Source organism: Molothrus aeneus, chromosome 4 (assembly GCF_037042795.1).
Source record: "Molothrus aeneus isolate 106 chromosome 4, BPBGC_Maene_1.0, whole genome shotgun sequence".
NCBI lineage: Eukaryota > Metazoa > Chordata > Aves > Passeriformes > Icteridae > Molothrus > Molothrus aeneus.
The window spans coordinates 17,590,194-17,611,592 of NC_089649.1; the positions used below are offsets into that span (position 1 = coordinate 17,590,194).

The 21,399-nt window shown below is 40.1% G+C and overlaps 1 long non-coding RNA gene across 1 annotated transcript; it reads right to left on the reverse strand.

Moving 5' to 3' along the window:
- Positions 1 to 15,353: 15,353 nt before the first annotated feature.
- On the reverse strand, positions 15,354 to 20,751 carry LOC136555508 (uncharacterized). The gene is made up of 3 exons (XR_010783502.1): positions 20,709 to 20,751; positions 19,330 to 19,456; positions 15,354 to 15,470 (listed from the first exon to the last, which is right to left on the reverse strand). It is a non-coding gene; the product is annotated as an uncharacterized lncRNA (long non-coding RNA).
- Between the last annotated feature and the right edge of the window lie 648 nt (positions 20,752 to 21,399).

Sequence of the window (21,399 nt, forward strand, 5' to 3'; positions counted from 1 at the left end):
TGATCCACACTTAGTGAAACAAGCAGGCAGAATTATTCTGCAAATGTCTGAGGCATGGATGAGAAAAGCAGCTCTCTCTGGCCTTTTATATCAGAATGTAGATGAAAAAGACTCTGAAAGTGGCCTCCAGATGACAAGTCTTCTAGCACAAAAGCCCCTTAGAGATGCATAGCATATCCTTCAGCTGAGCCTTTTAGTGAGTTCAGTCTCCTGATGGCCCTTACAAGTGTCAGAAATTGTGACCATCTTTTTTCCTCTAGGTCTTAGCAATGATAGTTCAGCAAGTTTCCTGGGGGAAGGTTCCTTCCTGACTGTTTGTGATTAGTAGCTAGAGCACTTTCTTTTTCTTCAATCCCATAATTTTCCCCAAAGATGTTAACTCCAAGGCTGAACCTGCTTCTTTTTTATACAAAAGGGTATTGAATATTTTGCCATAATGTATTGTAATTTTCCCTTGAAAGGATATTTCATTGTACAGCTCAGCACATAAAAGTTTGAGAATTCCAGAGTTAACATTTATCTTTGATACCTTGGTTTGCCTTCCCATGGCTCAAACTTTAGGACATTATCTATTAATAGTTAACATTTTGGCTCCTCCTGGATCTCTGTTTCACTCATTAAATGGCTAGTTCCTCATTTTTCTTTCCTTTTCATTTCTGGTGAGGCCTGATTTAATGCATAACAACTCTTATTTACTGCAGTGCTTCCCAATCCTCCCCTCAGGATAGAAATAGCAATTTTGCAATGTATCACTACCAAGTTGGACATGTGCACACATTGAATATTCATTAATCCTCCCTGAAAGAACACTTTGTGTAGTGATGTGCTTTTTCTGCTTGAACTTTCACCCAAACTGCATGGGGATGCAATGCTGGGGATTTGTTCATTGGAGGTACTGCCAGCCAGCACATAACAGGAACTTTGATTTTTCAGAGCAATTACTAATTATTAACAACTAATTTTTTTTGTGATGGAAATCTGAGCAACCTGGTCTAGTGAAAGGTGTCCCTGCCCAGAGCAGGGGGCTTGGAACTAGATGATCTTGACGGTCCCTTCCAAGCCAAGCCATTCTATGATTCTATGACTCTATGACTCAATTATTCTAGGATTCTATGACTCTATGATTCTAGGGTTGTATGTATCTATGATTCTATGTTTCTACGATTCTATGATCCTATGATTTACACCTTGGTATAATCCATGCAGATTACAAACTTGGGTCCATTTGCAGATGGGATTTCAGCAGGGCTGGGTGTGACCTACCTCTCCTACCAAAGCAAAAATACAATCAGAATAGATAAAAGTTACATTTAAGTGACAAAAATTGCAATCCTGCAAACATACTGCTCACATCTGGAGTGTCTTGGGATATAGAAAGGAAACAGGATATTGGATCACAGCAGAAAATAATGAGAGTGAGGTGTGCTGACCTGGGCACAGAACAGAGACATTAAAGCCTTCAGAGGATCCTTCTGCTCTACATGTTTATTCTGTGTGTGTGTGTTCCCTTTCTCTCCCCTTTTCCTGGAGGTAAAATGATATGAGCAATGTTTTCTTATGCTCTGTGTTAGCTAGGCTGTATGTTTCATTATTGATAATAGAGTCTATGAAGTATACATTATATCTAGGATGGCTTGGGGTTTATTGGGTTTTTGTTTAGTTGGTTGTTTTTTTTTAAAATTCCTGGTCTGGGTTCTCAACCATTTTTTAAAGTACCTCATATCATAACTATGTCTTTCTCCCAAGCTATCTGCAGTACTTCCTGCAGCTAAGAGATGGGTTAGAAAAATGAACTCGCTGTGCAAGTTGCCAGATGCACATCTGATGATCTAATTGTTTCCAGTTGAGAACAGACCCATAAATCAGGCTACTAGCATTTCAGAAACTTGTCCAAACCAAGGGCAAATGACAAGGCAGTCACTTCTCTCCCCACTATGTACCTTATATTGGTAGTGACAATGGATACACGACAAGAAAGGCATGATTCTCTTCCTGTTGATGTTCCTTAAACCCTAGAAATATTTTGCCACTTACCTATTGTACTGTTCCACCTTGCTGTTGTGTGTTGCCTTTCCAACTGGAAGAACTTTGGGGTAAGACTGTGAATTTCTTTGTATATTTTAACTCCTGTGCTTTGATGCTCTGAATTCATTAAATTTGGATACTGTCTGGGTGATGCCACAGTTTGTGATTGTGGACAGAAGTACAGCCAAGCCATGTAATGACTATGCCTGGACTGTACAGAAAAAAAACAACAACCCAAACCCACAAATTGTGGCTTTGTGTAATTCTGGGAGTCCAGGTGCCTGGGAGGAGGAAGGTTTGGAGCTAAATTGCTTTGAATTTGTTCAATTTTAGAACACTGCTGTCTTGGCCTATACTGTCAAGAACAACATTATGGTAAACACTGCAGGTTCTGGTCAGGTGTATTCAAAATAATGCCTATACTAGAGATTAATGCTCATAAACCCAGCAAATTTATGACTGTTTGGTATGGAGACTAAACCCCCCTGGATCTTTGAAGGAAACAAGTCAAGTATGTTTAGATCCCTGGATCTCAGGGCCAGGAGTTGGACTTGCTGATCCTTGTGGGTCCCTTCCAATTTAAGATATTCTAGTCTAGTCCAGACTAGTCTGTAAAAATGTCAGCAAGAAAAGAGAAACTTGACCATCAAGACAGCACAACATTATCTATGTGAAATGCAGCTCCTGACTAAAGAGTTCATTTGGGATGTGAATATATTAAACATCCATGTAAGGTATCACACTACTAAAAGCCTCCTGTGTTTGCTGTATCTTTGCAATATAATGTTTATGTTTAGCAAAGAGCTGTAGTGTGGTCTCCACAACAATATTTGATGCTGTAATTTATTAATTCAATCATAACAGTGCAAAATCTGAAGGCCCATTCTCCACTCCAGTGATTTTTAGACACATCCCAAAGAGTCTTGAAGGGGGGCTCAGTCAGAGACCTTCATGTAGGTGCTGGAGAGAGAGATGAAGATGTTAGATATTTACAACACATTTTTAAACTCACCTTTTGGTTTGGTAAATGGAGGGCAAATCTCATGTCTGTAAACTCTGAAGGGCTCATGCACAATATGAGAAGTGTTCCACAGCCTCACTTCCTTCCAGAAATGGTCCTTTTCACCCAGAAATTGTGCCACCCAGAAGGCCTATGCCACAGCTTGTGCATTCGCACAAATAGAAATATACACCTTCCCCAACTCTCCTTCAGTTTTTACTGACACTTGCTTTTATTGCTTAATGAATTTTGCATTGTTTTTCCATTCTTTTTTTTTAAAGAACTCCCCTTCTAATATGGTCAGTCCTATGAATCCTAAGTTTATTATAAGAGAAAAAAATCAATAAAAACCAGAACTTAAAAAAGACTGGGCTTCTCTCTGAAAAACTGCAAATCTCACAAAAAAATACCTGACCTGAGGTTATATTGCAATTTCTTTATTTTACCACCATGTTACAATTAATCAGCTTTTTTTTCCAGCCCACCTCAGAGTTTTACTACAGGAATTGATTTTGAGATCTGAATTATAAAGAAATAGCTCCCATGACTTTATTAAAATCCATCTAGATTGGATGTTCTCCCTGCAGTCATTTATCCCGGTATCTTCTCAGAAAAGCAACTGCATTCAGTTTTTTGTTTGCACAACTTCTGAAGAATACCTTTATTTTTCTTTCCTGATTTCCACTAAATATTTAACAGCTTGTGTTTAATGCCAGAACTCCCACATTATACCTGATCATCTCATATCTGATGGCTTTAATTCCAAGTTATTGGAATTAATTGACACTGCATGTATTTCAGCTATCATTTAGAACAGTCAGCTTGGAAGGCTGCTGCAAGTAACCATTAACCAATGGATAAAATGGTTTAAACTGCCAACACAGTGTAAAAACTTGTATCCTGTCCACAAACTAAAGTTTATTTCTGAGCTGTTTTGGTGTTTTTGAAATACTAATGATAGTCACTCAACTGTTGCCTGCAACTTCACACCAGGTGATGTAAATCAGAGAATTGTGTGCTTCTTCAGATGTAGCTGTAGCACAGTCATTTTCATACCTTCAAAATGCTGATCAAAAGGAGAAACAAATATATGCTACAGCTGGCACCCTGAATTATGCTATGTGAAGTAAATACTTGCATTTGAACACAGTTACTTTGAACCCAGTGAGCTGGAGTGAGACAGGTTGAATGTATTAGGGACAGAGAATTGTATTTCATTTGCAGCAAATAATTATTTAAGCCTGGTAGAATTTATTTTCATCCCTATGCTTTTCATATTGCCCTCTGCCCTTAAAAATCTACTCTCAGACTACTGTCTCTGCTGAGATGAAAAAACTTGTAGCAAATGACTTTATTTACTTGTGGCACCATGAAGCTGTTCTTGAGTTATTCTCCGTTTTAATGGCAATGAGTAGACATTGTTGACTTCAGGCATTGAGCTAAATAATTTAACCATGATAGCAGCACTAAACTTTATATAATTATGTCATGTTAAAAATGCAAGGTTATAGTCTGCTGTCATTGTATTGTAATTAAGGCTGTAAGGACTCCTCTGCCCTGCACAGAGTAAAATAAAAATAAAAATAAAAAAATAGAACTACAAAATCTTCATAGCAACAAGGGCACATTACTAACAGCTCTGACTTTATATCTTTCCAAAATGAGAGTTTAAAATGAGAACCTGCAGCAGGGCTAGAGACTACAGCAACACGGCAGCAATGGAGAAGTACATAGCTTCGGTGGCAACACAGGCTGTCTTGTACACTGTGTGTCAGGGGATAAAAAGGCTTTGTATCTTCCTCTGCTGCCCCAAGGATAAATTCATTTTACCTGATTCATAAAAAGTGATCCAATCTCACCAGTCTTCCCTGCTTGGGAGTCCAGCAAGATACAGAAGAGATGACTTAGGGGAGAGAGTGAAGTTATCCATTATAAACACCTTCCTCTTCCTCCCCAGTATTTGCAGTCCCAATGTTTAAGAAAACAAGCATCTTAGTGCTGCTTGTAGGGTAACATTAGTGACACTACTTGGAGATGGGCTGCCTTCCACTCTAACCAAATGTTGCTGCTCCTCAGTACAGCATGACAGCATCTTATCATTATTTTGCAAATGTAATGGTTGACTATAAGTAATGCAATATATAAAGAAGGATATAGAAGCAAAATCCTGGTACATCCTCCTGCATATTTGCTGAAAATGTGACTACAGCGTTCCTATTGTGTGTTTATAACACAGCTTAGAATCTGAGGCAAAGGGAACAAAAAAGTTCTCTCCAATGCGAACACAAGGTTAAAAGACATGGACAAGGTGTACAGGGCTGTGAAGTCTCTTGGTGAAGCCGGGCTGCACTGACTGGTGTTGTGGGCCCAAAACAAGGGGAAACATTTATGGCAGACTGTGCCAATTCACACAGAGCTTACTCAGGTCCCAGAGCCCATTGCTTCTCTCTTCTATGAATAAATAAACAGACTTGCTCTTCCTTACAGCATGTGGCCAAAACACTGGCACATGCTGACATGATTTCCACTGGACAATATTCACATCTCAAAGTACTCTAAAGAGTTTGTCATTCTTTTGGACAACTTGTGGACTCTACATGGTCAGGAGAAGGCATTCACAATGAAGCTGTGTGTGGCTTTTAGAACTTTATGAAAAGACTTTTAGCACCTGGTAGGTTCAGGCTGTTGGTGAGCAAAATTATACTTCTGACAGGTCACAAAACAATTGAAAGATTTATAGAGACATGGCTGAAGGGTTGTACTTGTGAAGGAAGGAGAATAATTTTTTTATTGCTTCAAGGAAACATTTTCACTGAAATGAATTACTGTCATGAGAATCAGAGTGATTTAGCTAAGAATTTGAGCACTGCACTAATGATCTTTTCTTACAGTATTAAGAATAAATGTTCCATGGCCTCTGGCTCCAGATGAGATGACTGTGACACAGGAGCTGCACAGGGCAATGCAGAGAAGGAACGTGAGCAGGTGCCACTATGAGGTTCTGTCCCTGGGTGGATGTTTGCTTTTATACCACATTCTCTACACCCTCCTGTAGCTAAGACATGTTCTTTCTGCAGAACAATAAATCCCAAAGCAAGCCATCAGCGTGCACAAGAGAATTGTCTCCTGTGTGCTCTTGGACACCTATTATTTTCACCTATTATGGTGATAAAAGAAAAAAGAATATTAAAAGGAAAAAACCCAACAACCCAACATTCCCAATAATTTACTGCTCCATGGAGCTAGTTGGAAGATTTCCCCTTCCCACACAACAATTTCCTCAGCCAGTGTGGTCTTGCGAGACCTGAAGAATCCACTAGAGACTCTTGGATACAAATAATGTGAGAAGTGCTCTAGAGCACTGTATCTGCTTCAGATACATCCCAGAAAACACAGTGCTTGCCACATGATTGTCTAATGTCTTGTATGGAAGTCCTGCCTTTTGTCCCTCATGTCTCTCACAGAACAGGCTGCTGACTCATGCAGAATTCATGGTGGCTGTTAAAAGAGGTCATGTTCCACAGTGCTCGAAAACAGCACAGGTCAAGGTTGGTAACATGACTTCATGGAGCCTAAAAGGTTTGTTCTGCAAATCTTTTGCAGTGTGTCTTGCTGGGGCTTTTTAAGATGAAGTCAAGCAGACTATGTCACACCTCACCAAAATGTATCCAGCTTTGAAACTGTATCTAACTCTTAGAAGTATTATTAACATGCAGACAGCATGTTTCCTGGTATGAAATGATATATTTCCTTGCCTCTTAAATGAAGCATAATCTGGAAGGTATAATTGCAATAGATGTGAAGTAAACTTGGAGCTGTGGGTCATAAATCAATAAATAACTCAGCCTGCAGCCTCATGGTTTATTGATTCACAAGCTGTTTATCCCCCACCACTCACAATATATTCTACGTAAGATGCAATTATTGCTGAATTACCCCTTTTTTGCATGTACATAGACTTAGACATCTCATCAGAACAAATACATATTGCAAAGATACAAGAATCCTAGCAAGATGGCTTTGTTGTCTTTGCTAGTTTTAAAAGCGTATTAAATTCATTTGAGCCTTACACAATCCTCACCCAGCATATTCATTTGGTGATTACAATCACACCATTATTGTCATTACTTGGAGCATTTAGGACTCATCAGCCTGGGTGAAATAGATTGTGCTTGGCTTTTTCTGCCTGGGGAAGTGATGCAGCTCTGAGCAAATTGCAGGCTGAAGCAAAACTGAACTGATATTCCTGAAGTCAGTCTAAGTACAGTTTTTAGAAAGGGCTGTTACTAAGGGAAATTCAGATTGTGCTACATATGGGTGCAGAATCTTTTCAGTCATTTGGGAAAGAACAGCGGACTTGATTCCATGTTTGCTTTGAATTTCTGCTCTCACATATCAAGAAAATCTGCAGAACTGAGGAGCTGAGTATACCTATGAAAGGAAGGAATACAGTTCCCTAAAACTGTCAGTCCAGCAGATTGCAAGAGACACTGCAGCAGTCAGAGCAGCAGAAGCAAAAAGCAGCAGCAAGAGGACACATGAGGAAACTCATGGACAAGTAGAGACTTAAGCAAACAGGGAAATTATTCCCTGAAAAACAGAGACCTGTGGATGGTTAGAAACAGCATGAGGCAGAGCCTTCACTGGCAGTGCAGAATATTTGAGCAGGCCAAACCCATCAGCCCAGGAGAGTCCAACAGGCAAACATTTTGCAGTGGGCAGGTGCCCAGCAGTGGAAAGTAGTCGGTGGCAGCATTGTGACCACCCAGGAAAGGGCAGTGTCCTCTGCTTTTCCTGAGGTTTTAGCACCCAGTAGAAACAATGCAGCTACACAGACAGAGCTGCTGCTTGAGCATGTGACCACCCAGGCTTCTGACTGGGGGATGGATGGATATTCTGAGAGGTGGAAAGTGATTCCAAGCAAGCCTGTGGGAAAGTGTGACCAGATTGATGACCTGCTCTGTTTGGTGGCTGAGCCACAGGAGGAGGTGGCAAACCGAGCAGAATTCCAGAATCTGCCAGAGAGAGATTGGTCAATGGAGCTGTACTCTGCCATCTCTGATGCATGGAAGCCAACTCAGCATGGCCACTATGGAAAAAGGCTCAGGATCTGCTTTGTGCCAGGAGAAAGGCAGCTCTACAAGGGCTCAATAGAGGTGGAAGAAGGCTATAGCACAGGGCAGAAAGGGAAAGCTCTTCTCACCCTCTAAGATACAGTTGCAGAGTAGATTTGGGGCTCTTGGTACCTTAGACAAAGCACATGAGGTAGAGGAGGAACCTATGCAAGAATTCTTGCCAAGGTCAGAGAGACCAAGCCCTTACAACAAAACCTGCAACAAACCAGCTCCCAGAAGAAACAACAGTGAGTTGTGGTCATTGGTGGTTTTCTCTTTTGTGGAACAGAAGCATCCTTTTGCAGACAGGACCCTCTCTTCAGGGACGTTTGCTGCCTCCCTGGGGCACATATCAGGTGTTTCATCACAAGACTGAAGAGTCTATCACAACCTTCAGACTATTTTTCATTTCTACTCTTTCACATGAGTACTAATGATGGTGCTGAGGGAGGCACCCACGTGGTGGATGAAGGGAAGGTGGTGGATAAAGCTTTTCTGCATTTTAGTGACAAGTTGATTTTGCAATTAGCTATAGTAGACTGATTTACGAACAGTGCCAGGCAGAAGAAATCCTATTCTAGCTCCAAAATTTGCAGTGTCATTCCCTTTTCTTTTAATTAAATGGTAACGATTTGTTTTATGACCAATATGGCACTATTTAATTGACAAATAGTACAATTTTTTTTCTATTTTTTTCCCTCTTGGAAGAGATAAAGATCTCATTACTCATCAGGAGAAAGGCCTTATAGTGCTAGCAATTAAAGAAGTCTACATGGCAATGGGTCAGAAATACCTAAATCATTATGTGTGTCTAATAGTAACATTCCTGAATTGTTACAGATGCTGGAAATTTTCAACTCCCAGAGCTAACTCATCTCTCAGCATTAGACAATCTATGCTTTCCTAGCTCAAGGCAACAGGATAATGGTGAGGGAAGGCCAAAAATTTGTCACATGTCCTGTTTTGTCTAATCTTCAAATGGGGGCATGGAAAATCGTATGCAGAACATTGTATGCATTAAATTTTTTCACATATCACTGATAAACTAAAGGAACAGAGATTTTTTGCCTAACTTATATAAACTTTCAGGCACTCATCCTATGTATCAACCTGTATCCTTGTGTGAGAGTCTGATTCTTTCATACATACATCCAAATGGGTAAAGATCACCAGTGATAGTGTCTGTCATAGTAAAATACTTACCTATTCATCATTATGAGTTTCAAGATAAGCAAGGGAAAATATAAGTTATGTATTTACATGAGATGTTTTTGATTTATTCATTTAAAATAAGTTAATCTTATCTGAAAATTGAAAAAAATGGCTCCACTGCACCATCCCTTCTCCAGATATCCAGTATATGAATTTCTGCATTCTTACAGTCTTTTATGTGGAAAAATTTTACTGTGTTACAGAAAAGATACTGAAACCTAAAATACATGTAAGCCCAACAACTGACATCAGATCAAGCACTGAGAACTCCCCCACTCCTGACCGTATTTCATTTTGTGTTTGAGTTGCATCCAGTAATGATAATGAGGACTAACAGATTGACAGATGAGATTGTGTGATAGATAACTTGCAGTTTGTCATCTTGACAATTCACAGCAGTGAAACCAGCTGCTATTGCACTATAATGCATTGCTTGCTCTGTCTTATTTATTATAAGCCATGCACAAACCATGCACATTTTTTACAGATCTAAACATTTCTACTTATGAAACTTGTAGGACAGCCCAGAGCAGTGGGCCAAGCCCAAGAAGCAGCAGGTGCTGTAGCTGTTGATGGATTTCTGAAATCCATCATGGAATGAAAGAGCAGTTGGCAGAAGAGTCATTCTTTGTGTTTGGTTGGGTGGCAGGAACAGCCTGAGACTGAGGACAGAGCCACTCGAGATAATGTGTAAACAGTTTGTAACAGTGACAGGGTAATCGATAGCCCTGGTGTGGATTCACACAGCTGGTTACCCTGCATCTGCTCAGAGCATGGAGTGAATGATGGAGGCTTCTCCCAACACTCTTATCCATTCACACATCTCCATTACGGCTGGACAGCATGTGTAAAAGTTATTTTATGGGAAGCTGAAAATAAAAAGAGGGGGAAAAGCTACAAACACCCGGCTACAAAAGAAATCTGATTAGGTACGTGTCACCTTGTGAAGTAAAGCTGTCACTCACACAGGGTGAACTCAGGAAAGCTGCCACTAATCCTGCTAGATCACAGGTATAAAAGACAGCGTGCTTTAGACTGTCCAGACTGTCTAAATTCAGCAATAATTGCATCTTATGACCAAGTCATGCATATGCTAAGCACGGCACAGTGAGTGGAAGAAAGGAGTGGCAAGTGTGGGACCCCACTACTGCATGACCCAGTAGAGCCATTGTTTCACATTACAAACTGCTATCAAAGCATAAAACCTACAATTTAATCATGCTAAATATGTATTGAGGTCAATGTACTTATTAAAAAATTGATTATGCTTGCTATTTTCTCAATTAGTTGCTATGCACTTTAAACCTTGCTTTTGTGTTTATTTTTTTTTCTTAAAGAGTAGAATTCCATGCAACCAAATTAAAACCTCTTGGGCAGACCTGTGATATTGACTTATTTTATAAACCCCTTTGGAGCTCAAGTATTGATTGTTGTGCCTCGTTCAAAATATTGACTTTGTATATTCAATGTCATCTGTACCATAAAACGATCAAATATTTTAATAGACCCATTATTGCTAGAACTGTGATGTGTTTCTCCAAGCTTAAAAGTGAATATTTGTCAGTGCTCAGAGCCTATTTCTAAATAAAAACAGCCACAGCATTGGAGAAAGGCTTACTGAGATTGATCTGTAACCAGCAGAAGTTTTACATTTTCACACTGTGGCAGTGGAAGCAAAGGGCATGTATGGAAATAAATAAGAATCAAATGGATATGCAATTTTAATTCCACAGTTTCATTTGAAACTGAGATAGATTTTCACCCAAGTTGCAGACATTAGAAATTTTATATCCAGTAAGATATAATATTTTTTTAATATATTCACACTATCTAGAAAAGTTGCTTCCAAATCCTCCCACTGAAAAAGATCACCACTACAAGCCTAAGGTCCTTCTGTCCCAGTGAGATTTATGACACTTTTTTCTCCCCAAGAACAATTTCACTTCACTGAAACAGATTATGAAGAGGAAAGATGATGATTTAAACTACTGAAACCTTCAGTTCAGGACTGGATCCCCTTTTGTGAAGATGTTCCAGTAAGTTAGGGAACTGTATTCAGCAGCAGTTTGATCAAGTTCTCAGGATCCAGCACAGTCTTCCTGTGTCATCTCTCCTGCCAAAGGAAAATACCATTCTCCATTCACACTTCAGACACTTGAAGTACAGAGCTCCAAATGCTTTTAAACCCTCAACCAAGCTCACATACACTGCTTGAAGCTTATTAGAGCCACACTGCAGCTGTGCTATGCTGATCTATGCAAAGGGAGAATAACAGCAGACCAAAACAAATCAGTGCCCAGGCTTTTAATTTTCTCTCTATGATGAAATGAGATGGTTTCCCATGGAGAAGCACTTACTGATCAAAGGTTTTCTTGTCTTGTGAGGCCAAAAAGGCCAGCAGAGGTAACACCATTTTTCTTTTCCTGGAGGAAAAACCTTCTTCTAAGGCTCTGGTTGGGACAGGTTCTCTGATAGAGCAGTATTCAAACTCCCTGAAATGTTTGTGCTAACACAAAAGCTGGAAGAGTGCCAGACTGATCAGCTAAGCTATAGAACAAGGCCTTCATGTTACAGAAATACCAGACTGTGACTCAGACTGTGTGACAGAGGAGTGTCTCCAGTCTTCAGAAATCTGCCTACTGAGAAACTAGACTTAGACACTGAGGGAATGTGACAAAAGTCCTTGAGGTGAAATGTTAGTGCACTGAATTCCAGCTGTGTTGAATGCCACAACCGTCCCTGTGTCAGTTGGTACTTTGTGGGGGTCTTTCCCATCTGAATTTATGGTCACTATTTATGTGACCATGGAGGAGAGAGAAGTATGACAAGTTCCAGAGAGATTATACTCACAAGACTGCCGTGCTAGTGCTGGTTATCAAAAATTCAAGGCAAGGGGCAGATATGTTAGCCATGGGGATCGGTTTGGCTTTTTTTACTAACTGTGTCATTTTGAGTCATTGAAAGGATTTAAACAATAATTGCAAGTATGAATCGCAATGCAAACTCAATTTTCTATGAAGAGAAGCAGTTTTATGTAGTGTAATATTGTACGGGTAAGATAATCACCTAAGAACCAGTAAAACAATAATCTGCAAGCTATACAGCTAGGGAAGCATAAAGATTGAATGCCATTTTATGTGCTTTAGCAAATGATGGCTCAATGTCTGGCATATATCATGTGATTAAAACAAACATAGAGAGTGCTATGGAGAATTTGTGGGTGCTGCTTAAAAAGTGCTGTTTTGTGTTACAGGGAAAGTCAATACAAGTTATTTCACTGACATAGCCCTGGGAAATTTGCAGAATTCACACAGTTCTGCAACTACAAGTCATAGCAAGTAAGCCTTCCAAAACGTCTCTTTCACCTGTCACCATCACTTACTCTTTTCTTAATTGTTTGTATGCAGGAAATGAAGTAAGAGTCCAAGAAAATACCCAAACCTATGCTCTAAAACTATTGTTGTTATTAATAACAAACCCACCGCATATAAATATTACATGGTGGTTTTTATATGAGTGAAGACCATTATGCTGACATTATTTGAGCAAAGGAAAAAAAAAAAAAAAGATCTTTAGCCTAGGGAAAGAGGGCTGTGAGGGGACCTCATAGTAATCTTCCAGCCTTAAAGGGGACCTTACAGGAAAGATGGGGAGGAAGGCTTTATTAGGGAATATAGTGATGAGGAGTAACAGATTTAAACTGAAAAAAAAGTGTAGATTGAGGTTGGGAAGAAATCTTTTGCTATGAACATGGTGAGACAGTGGAACAGGCTGCCTACAGAAATTGTGGATGCTTCATGCCGGGAAGTGTTCAAGGCCAGGTTGGATGGGGCTTTGAGCAACCTGGTTTAGTGGAAGATGTCCCTGCCCATGGCAGAGAATATGGAACTAGATGATCTTTAAAGTCCCTTCTAACCCAAACTGTTTCATGGTTCAGTGGCTCTATGGCATGAGTTGAACCGTGAAATTCAGCTTCCCAAAGAATGTTGCAGAAGATAAAATGCATGTAGATTCAAGAAGCAATCAGGTATATCCAGGGAAGCAAAGTCCATAAAAGCCATTAAATGCACAGACATCATTTCCTCCAAGATGCACCTCAGACACTGACAAGGATACAGGAGAGAATTTTGGGGACACGTGACATTTTACACCTTTGTCCTCTCCTTTCCCTGGTATCTGTCACTGGTCACAGTCAGCAACTTCCAATATGATAATCTATTATTTTGCCTCCAGGTCCTGTTACTTCAGTCACAACATATGAACAAATTATTTATTTCCTCTTTCTCCCTTAAATTGCTATTAATCTTGTGCTGGTGCTGGTCATGTCTTTGCCTGGTGCTGACTTGAGGCTGGAGTCAGCTACAGCAGAGGCGGCCGGGTGTGGTATTCACATGCCCACCGAACGGAGAGAAGGAGAGAAAAGAATGATCGAAACAATTCCTATCTCATTTGCTGCTCCTGTGTTTTTGAACATGTGAAATTTGTTGGAAGATTGTTTACCCAAGGTGATTGCTTGACTGGATTCTGGTGATGGTGTTTTGATTCATTGACCAATTGGATCCAAGTGTGGGTGTTGGGACTGTTGGCAGACAGTCATGAGTTTTTGAGTAGTAGTTAGTTAGAAATATGATGCAGTATGTATCTCTTTAATATAGTTTTAATGTAATATAATATAGTTTTAATAAAGTGAGTGTTCAGCATTCCAAAGCCTTGGAGTCAGATGTCAATCATCCCCAGAGCATGGGGTCGCCTGATTTTACCACAGGTGGGGACTGCAGAACATTACAGAGCACTTCTGCGCTGTGCTGTGCTAAGGCAGCACAGTGGGAACCTTTTCCTGCTGGAGAGTCTGCCCTAAAGACTACTCTGTTTCATGGATAGCATCTTGTCATTTTTTTCTTCCAGCCTGTAAGCTGTATTTATGGTAGTGACTTAGATGTCCCTGGATTTATTTGACACTGCAGTGTTAGGTGCTGCCAGGGAGAGAAATCATCTTGTAGTCCTTTTGAGAAGGAAGGACACCAAGCCATGCAGCTCTTGGCCAGCTGGGATTGGGAAGCAGGGTCAAGCCTGATGTTAGAGAGGGGGACTCTGCAGATGCACCACACCTGCTCCACAGAATAGATTTTGGGAAGGGGGTCATGGATCTCTGACACCCAGGGTTTGCAGGGCTGGGGTAAGGTCTGTTCACAGACTATTTGTAGAAGACTAACTTTTAATTATGGCAAGTCAAGGACCTGACAAAAAGTGTCCTTCAAAATCACCAGTACCACCATATGGGCATGGCCTTCTCCAAATTCTCTCCAGTCAGATGCAGGCACAGTCAAAACAAATGGGCTATATGGTAATAGGGGCAACAGAAATATAAGCCTCAAAAGCACACAGCCAAAGCACTAGGATAAGAGAGTCAGAGGCCTTATAGCTACCTGGGTAATCTATCTTTCTTTCCCAGACAGTATATAAAACTTAAGACTAAAATGATCCAACTACCATGGATGGTTTCTACCACAGGCCTTTAAAATAAATAAGCTAAATACTCTGCTATCCCATACATTCACAAGGATTGCCCTCAGTTATATTTGTCCAAATAAAATAGAAATGGTACTGATTGTGTAGTCAGGTGTCATGTTGAGGACATATACAGGAATGGTTTGGCAGTTCTTGTTTAAAAGAAAGTCTAAAAGCAGAAATGAAAGAAAGGGACTCTTAAGAGAGACACAGCCTGTCCTCCAGGCAGCAGCAGCAAGGTCATATCCAGGCTTAACAAATAAAGAACTGTCCATTCCTGCAAAGCTGTTGCTCTATTTCTGAAATTACTGCCTGAAGTTACTTAATCATTATGCACAGAACAGGAGTGTGGTGTTGCTGTTGTCAACTCCACCCTGCTTCTTGCAGCATTCCCTAATACCAAAATCTCTCCTAGAAACAAATGCAGACATACAAAATAATAGGAAATGCTTCCCAGAAAGTTTATCCTAAATCAAACATGGGTCCCAACCCACAGCAAATATGACAGTCTTCAATTCCTCAATAAAATACCACAAGAAATCTGTTACAGATGAGGGATCTGAATCTACAGTCTTCTTTATGTGTAAAATGTGTCTTCTTTGCATATCTTCCTTTATCCCATAGAAGCAAGGAAAAAAAAAGGATGGAAAATATGTCATTAAAATTTACACAGATCTTGAGTTATTATTAAAAAAAAATCCAAACCAAACAGAAATACAACTGTCATCTGTTAGTGTTGAACGTCTCAGTGTTGAACAGATGGCTACAGCACAAGAAACTCATCACACTATTTATTAGTAAATTGAAAGGCATTTGGGTAGCAATCACCATAATCATCATTTTCATAAGCCCTATAAATTGCAATAAGCTTTTAGAGAGCAGTTTACTTTACAGCATAATTGAGAATGGGTATCTTTAGCTTATCCACCCAAAAGCTAGAACGTCAGTGCAACTTTAACAGGGAGTTTGACTACAGATAAACAGACCATTCAAAACAGACACTCGTTCAGAGAAAATTCCCCTTGCATTACTCCCAAAAGTCCCTGAAGTTAGTAATATCTCCAGAAGAGTTTCACTCATTATTATGGGGAAAAAATCACTTATATTTCTTTCCTTTCTTTTTATTTATTTGTTTTTATGTAAGTTTTGTGTCCAGAATGCTTGCAATCTCACCTCAAAGAACAGAATTTTTATCTGTTCTCGTTTTTATTTAAATTTAAATTACGTGTTTTGGAATTTTCCCTGGAAAACATCATCTTGGCCTGCAACCAGCCTGAAACCAGCAGGTGGAGCCAAATCTGCTCCCTGTACACTAAAATTAGCACTTGTTCTGAGTGATGAAGGTGTCTCCATTTTTCAGCTGGACAAAAACCACCTGGCTTTTCCTGCAGAGCCTTCAATCATATCTCCCCATTATCACTGCCACTGTATTTAACTGCAGCGGGAGTGTATTTCTGCAGGAAACAGGCTGAGCATTTCACAGCAACAAATATGTCAAATGCCTCTGCAAGGACTCAGCTCAGAGCTCAGTGCCAGGACTGTATACCCAGGCTGCTGATATGCATATGGCCCCAAATCACACAGGCAGCCTGGCAGGATTTAAAAGCCCTGGAGAGATGAGGTTTTATGCACCCTGTTGCTCTACACCAGCACCCAGCTCTGTACCAATGCACATGCAGAGGCAAGATACATGGCATACATGCAGCAGTAGGTTTTGAGGTGCAGGGCAAAAATCCCCTCCTATGTCTCATTTATTTTGGCCTTCCCTGCTCAAAACCTGTGTCCCCAAAGGCCTTGTTTTTGTTTGTCACCTCCAGCCAAGCAGCTGCATTTACAAGTGCTCCCCTCACTGCCTCAAGCAGGAACAGACTCACAGACATCTGCCCTTCTGAAAAGCAGCATGAGTCATGTTCAGATGCAGAGAAGCAGGGGGACTTGCCCATGCTGCCTCTTGACACACTGAGACCAGGGACAGGGAATTCTGACCTTTACAAAGGAAAGTGAGAGTGAATTCTCAATGACAGCAAAGCAGTGGGGATCAAGATTCAGAGCTGAGCCTAATAAAACCCAGGGCCCTTGAAGCTTTGCACAAGGAAGCAAGAAAAAGCTGGAGGGACAGACAACCCTGAGGCTGAGATGGTGACATCTCTGCTAGAAGTGACATCTCTCCTATATTCCCATAAGTGTTTATGTTATGGGACCAAAATGGGGAGGTGATTGCTTCAGCTCTTCCAAAGGAAGAGAAGATCTGACAGGGAGCACGTGGGGTTTTGATCACCATTTCACAAATTCAGCCCTTGGGCAATATCCAGACAGAAACAGGCAGTGCAGAAGGATGTGGGTAATGGGTGGTGGGTTGCCATTCCTGAGAGGATGTGGAGTGCAACCACAAGGTTGTTCCTGGAATTAGTTCTAAAACTGTGATTGCTTCTGCTTTGGCCTCAAGTCTATCTGTGGGTCCCACTGAGCCAGCTTTGGCTTCCCAGCCCAACTCCACTCATGTCCCTGGAACTCACACAAATTTATCTAAAATCCAGTTGTGGAGCAGAAGCATCTCGCTGTACAATGAGGCAGGCAAGTCTCTGGTACAGGGTCACACTGAGCTCCAGATTCAAAAAGAAGATAGAACTTTCAAAGGAACCTGAGTTAGAGCCTTTGATACCACTCAGAGTTTGGGAACGGGCAGGAAAATCTGGTTTAAGGCAAAAGCTATTCCCTCAGTACAGCAATGATGTGAGCTCTCTAAGAATGTAGGCAGGGTTCCTTTAAATAACCTTTGCAGTGGATTAAATTAGTTGTCAGGCAGCTGGACTAGAACATTATTGTAGGTCCCTTCCTATTCTATTCTATTCTATTCTATTCTATTCTATTCTATTCTATTCTATTCTATTCTATTCTATTCTATTCCATTCCTTCCATTGTGCTGGTTGGCCTGGATCAAATTCAAGATCCAGGTAAGGCATTCTCCTAGCTAGACAACATGTCCAAATATGTTACTGTTAGGCACTGGGATTTCAAATTCCAATCAGAAATAAAGATAAGATTTGGACAATAAAAAAGTAGAGTGAAAATAGCAACCCAAATCCTTGGCTCTGTACTATCTGTGTAATCAGGAAGGATAAGGAAAATTAGTAGGAGCTGCTCTATCCATTGTAACAGGTTATTTGGAAAAATATGGTAAAATAGCAGGCCCCCAACAATAGCTGAATTTTCAGCAGAGTTTGGAGCTATAATCTGGGCTGTATGTAAAGTATATGGGTAGACTTTGAGATCATATGGCTTTGTAAGTAGTAGCTGCTGCTATTTTTGTAGCTTGACTAAACCATCATCACCTCACTTATTTAACTCCATTTTGCAACCAGTTTTTTTAACAATTCCAGAAGTTTAGCTTCAGTACCAGAAGCTGCCGGCCATTGTATCTGACTTTACCTGAATGTGCAGAAGTCAGGGCATTGCTGAGCATATGAAAGTCACCTGGGGTTTCACCTGAGTGCCAGATACACACAAACAGACTGCTCACAGACTAACAGGCACTCTGAATTGCTGGCAATATCCCCCTGCTTTGTTAGCAGCCAATGGTTGTTCCCATGCTGGAGAACTATACAACTTTCTTCTGCAAGTTCCAGCTTCCCTGGGAGGCCTGGGCTGATCAGTTCAGCTGCTTTCCCTTGGTTAAATGAACCAGAAAGGAAGCTGGAATGCTCAAGAGGGCTGTGTGGCACAGCTAAACCCAGTCCACACTGCCTGAGCATTATCTATACCAGCTTTCCAGCAGTTTCAGTATTAGCTGAATCAGTGGGGATGAATCCAGTAATTTCATTGGGCTCTGTGTGAACTGTAAAACCAAAAGTAGGGACTGAAGCAGCAATGGCATTGTAGGCTTTCTGCATCTGTCAGATGCAGGCCTGAAAAATTCCTTTAACTGAGAAGCTATATTGCTATCCACCACAGAATTTTTGTGCAGTAGCAAATAAGGGCATATTACTGTTATCTTTAAGAGCACCCACCAATTTCAGGAGAGGGGGATCAGTCCTAGTTAATATCTCTGTGCTTATGTTCTGAGTAGAGTTAAGTAATCTTCATATCTCGCTTGAGCTGAAACAATCCCACTTAATTCCTGAGAAGATCCTCCAACATGTAAACAACAAAGAAAATGCTAGCTGGATATGCTAATTCATTCTTCCACATGGATTAGACCACACATAGGAGTAAACTTTCTGGAGAGACCATAGACAGGGCACTCTTTAGTCATAAGACAATTATTTGTGTATTCTGCAATTTTCAGGCATTTCAGGTTCCCCTCTCCCATCATACCTGTGAATAATAATAAAGAACATATTTTCAATTATCTTCCCATGGCTTTGCTGCATAAGAAAAATTGCAGATATTCTCACCACTCAACAGTAGATCCAGAATTGGTGAAAAACTGAGAGGCAAGACTGAGGAAGCAGTTCATTGTCTTGGACTTACAATCCATCTGTGCTTTGTGCATCCTCTCCACTGTCAGCTGAACCTGAGGTACAAAGCAAGCACTCTTCTTTGTTTCAGAGGGATCCTGCCTCACTTACAATGTCAGTCCTGTGGATTTTCATCATGCCTAGAAGTAATATAACATTCATCAGGAAGGTCTTACAAAATTACTTTAGTACATTACTCCCTAAGCCATGTCAGTTCCTGCTCTGTCTCTAAGAGCAAGTTCCTAGTGAAAGCATAAAGTATACAGCAGTGCTAAAGTTTTTTCTTTTTCTTGCTCTCCCTGAACAGCATTTGCCAACCCACTACACACTTTGTGTGATCAATACCATGTGTAAAGGTATATCATGAATAAATTTTTCCATAAGAGACAAGAGGTTGTACGTTTAAGCATGCAGAATTCACGTGCACACAGTTATTCAACCTCATGTAAGACACAGAGCTGTAAACCCCAATTCCATATCATGCCTGATGAGATTTGACAATGTTCTGGTTCATTATAAAGATCAGCCTTTCAAATTCACTTCTCCAGCTCTGCTCAAACCGTGACATTCTCATTAAATAAATGCAGAGCCTTCTCTCCTAGTTCTCATTAAAGATAACAAAAATGAAGAACATTCCCCTTAGAATTAACTCCAGAGACAGCACTGGGCATGACACTGAAACTAAGTGACCAAACTGTCATCAATATCTCCAGCACAGGTAATTAGGTGGGTTGGTGTGATAGAACAGCCATTCATAGGCATACTAATCCAACACAAGCTATTTCTGGATGAAAAGTCTGTATCAAATTTTATATAAGGAGATCTCAGATAAAAACAATATATTAGGAATGGCAGAAGTTTATCTACCCCTTAAACACCAACTCACACTACTACCCAGCCTTTTTCACTTGATGTTAATGCAGATTTTATAATTTAGAAAGATCAAAGCACAGAATTTCCTAAGGGGCTTACTTTTGCTTGTAAATTTTATCCTAGTTATACAAAAATTAGGAAATATATCTGGTAATATTTGACATTTGCAACAGATAACAATTTTTAGTAATCTTTAAATATAACATCATAAGAAACAGGAACTAGAAGAGACAAAAAAAAGGTAGGCTAGAAAAATAGATTAATAAAAAAATGAAAACTAGATTAATCAAAAAATATAAAATAGTATTTTCCCAGGGTTAAAAGCAAATGCTGTAAGCCATAAATTTAATCATAGAGTCTATTATTGATACCTAACTGATGGAGGAAATTAATATTAAAGGCAGACATTTAATAAAGAAGAAGTTCTTTCAGCATAATAAATAGTCAGGTATTTGTAAATCTCTGGTCACAAGTTACACCATAAACAAAAACAACAAAAGAGAAAAGGATATTAGTTACCATCTGGGAGAAAAGGAGTCACTGTAGATCACCCTTGAAAGTGTATATGAAAAATGCAATAAGCAACTGCTTTTCTAGCAATCTGCATTTTAAACAAATCTAAAAAAAAATATAGGCATGGATGCATATTTTTGCATGCATAAAATATTTGGATGTAAATGTGGTTGTTGTAAAAACAGTAATACTTTCTGTTGTTGTTTCTCTTTATTACTGGGTGCTTTGATTTTAGAGGGGTTCCTCTGAAAAATTTCAAATGCTCTTCACAATGTGAACTCAGGAAAGCTGGAATTTTAAAACACAGGTCAAGTGTGTGATGGCAAAATTGCAAGATTATTGACGGGTTTTTGTGCCTGTTTGCTGGCATGCAAAGTTCTAGCATAAAAGCCAGTAAGTGTAATGATATTCAGCTCCTCATGCATTTCAAATACTGTAAGGAAGACTGATATTATTTTCAAATGGGGGTACTGAGACACAGGAAGAGGAAAGCAATTCTCTAAGGTTCCCTGTCAGCTTGTACAGAGGTGGGCACAAAAGGCTGGCAGGCTTCCTGAATCTCCAATTATCCTCAACCTTGGCTGCTTCCCAAATCCCCAAATCAGTCTATGTCTGAGCTGCAACTTTCTCCAGTAGAAACAAAGCAGACACTAGCTGGGATTTGCTTTGATGATATGCTCTGCACATGTGTAGAGCC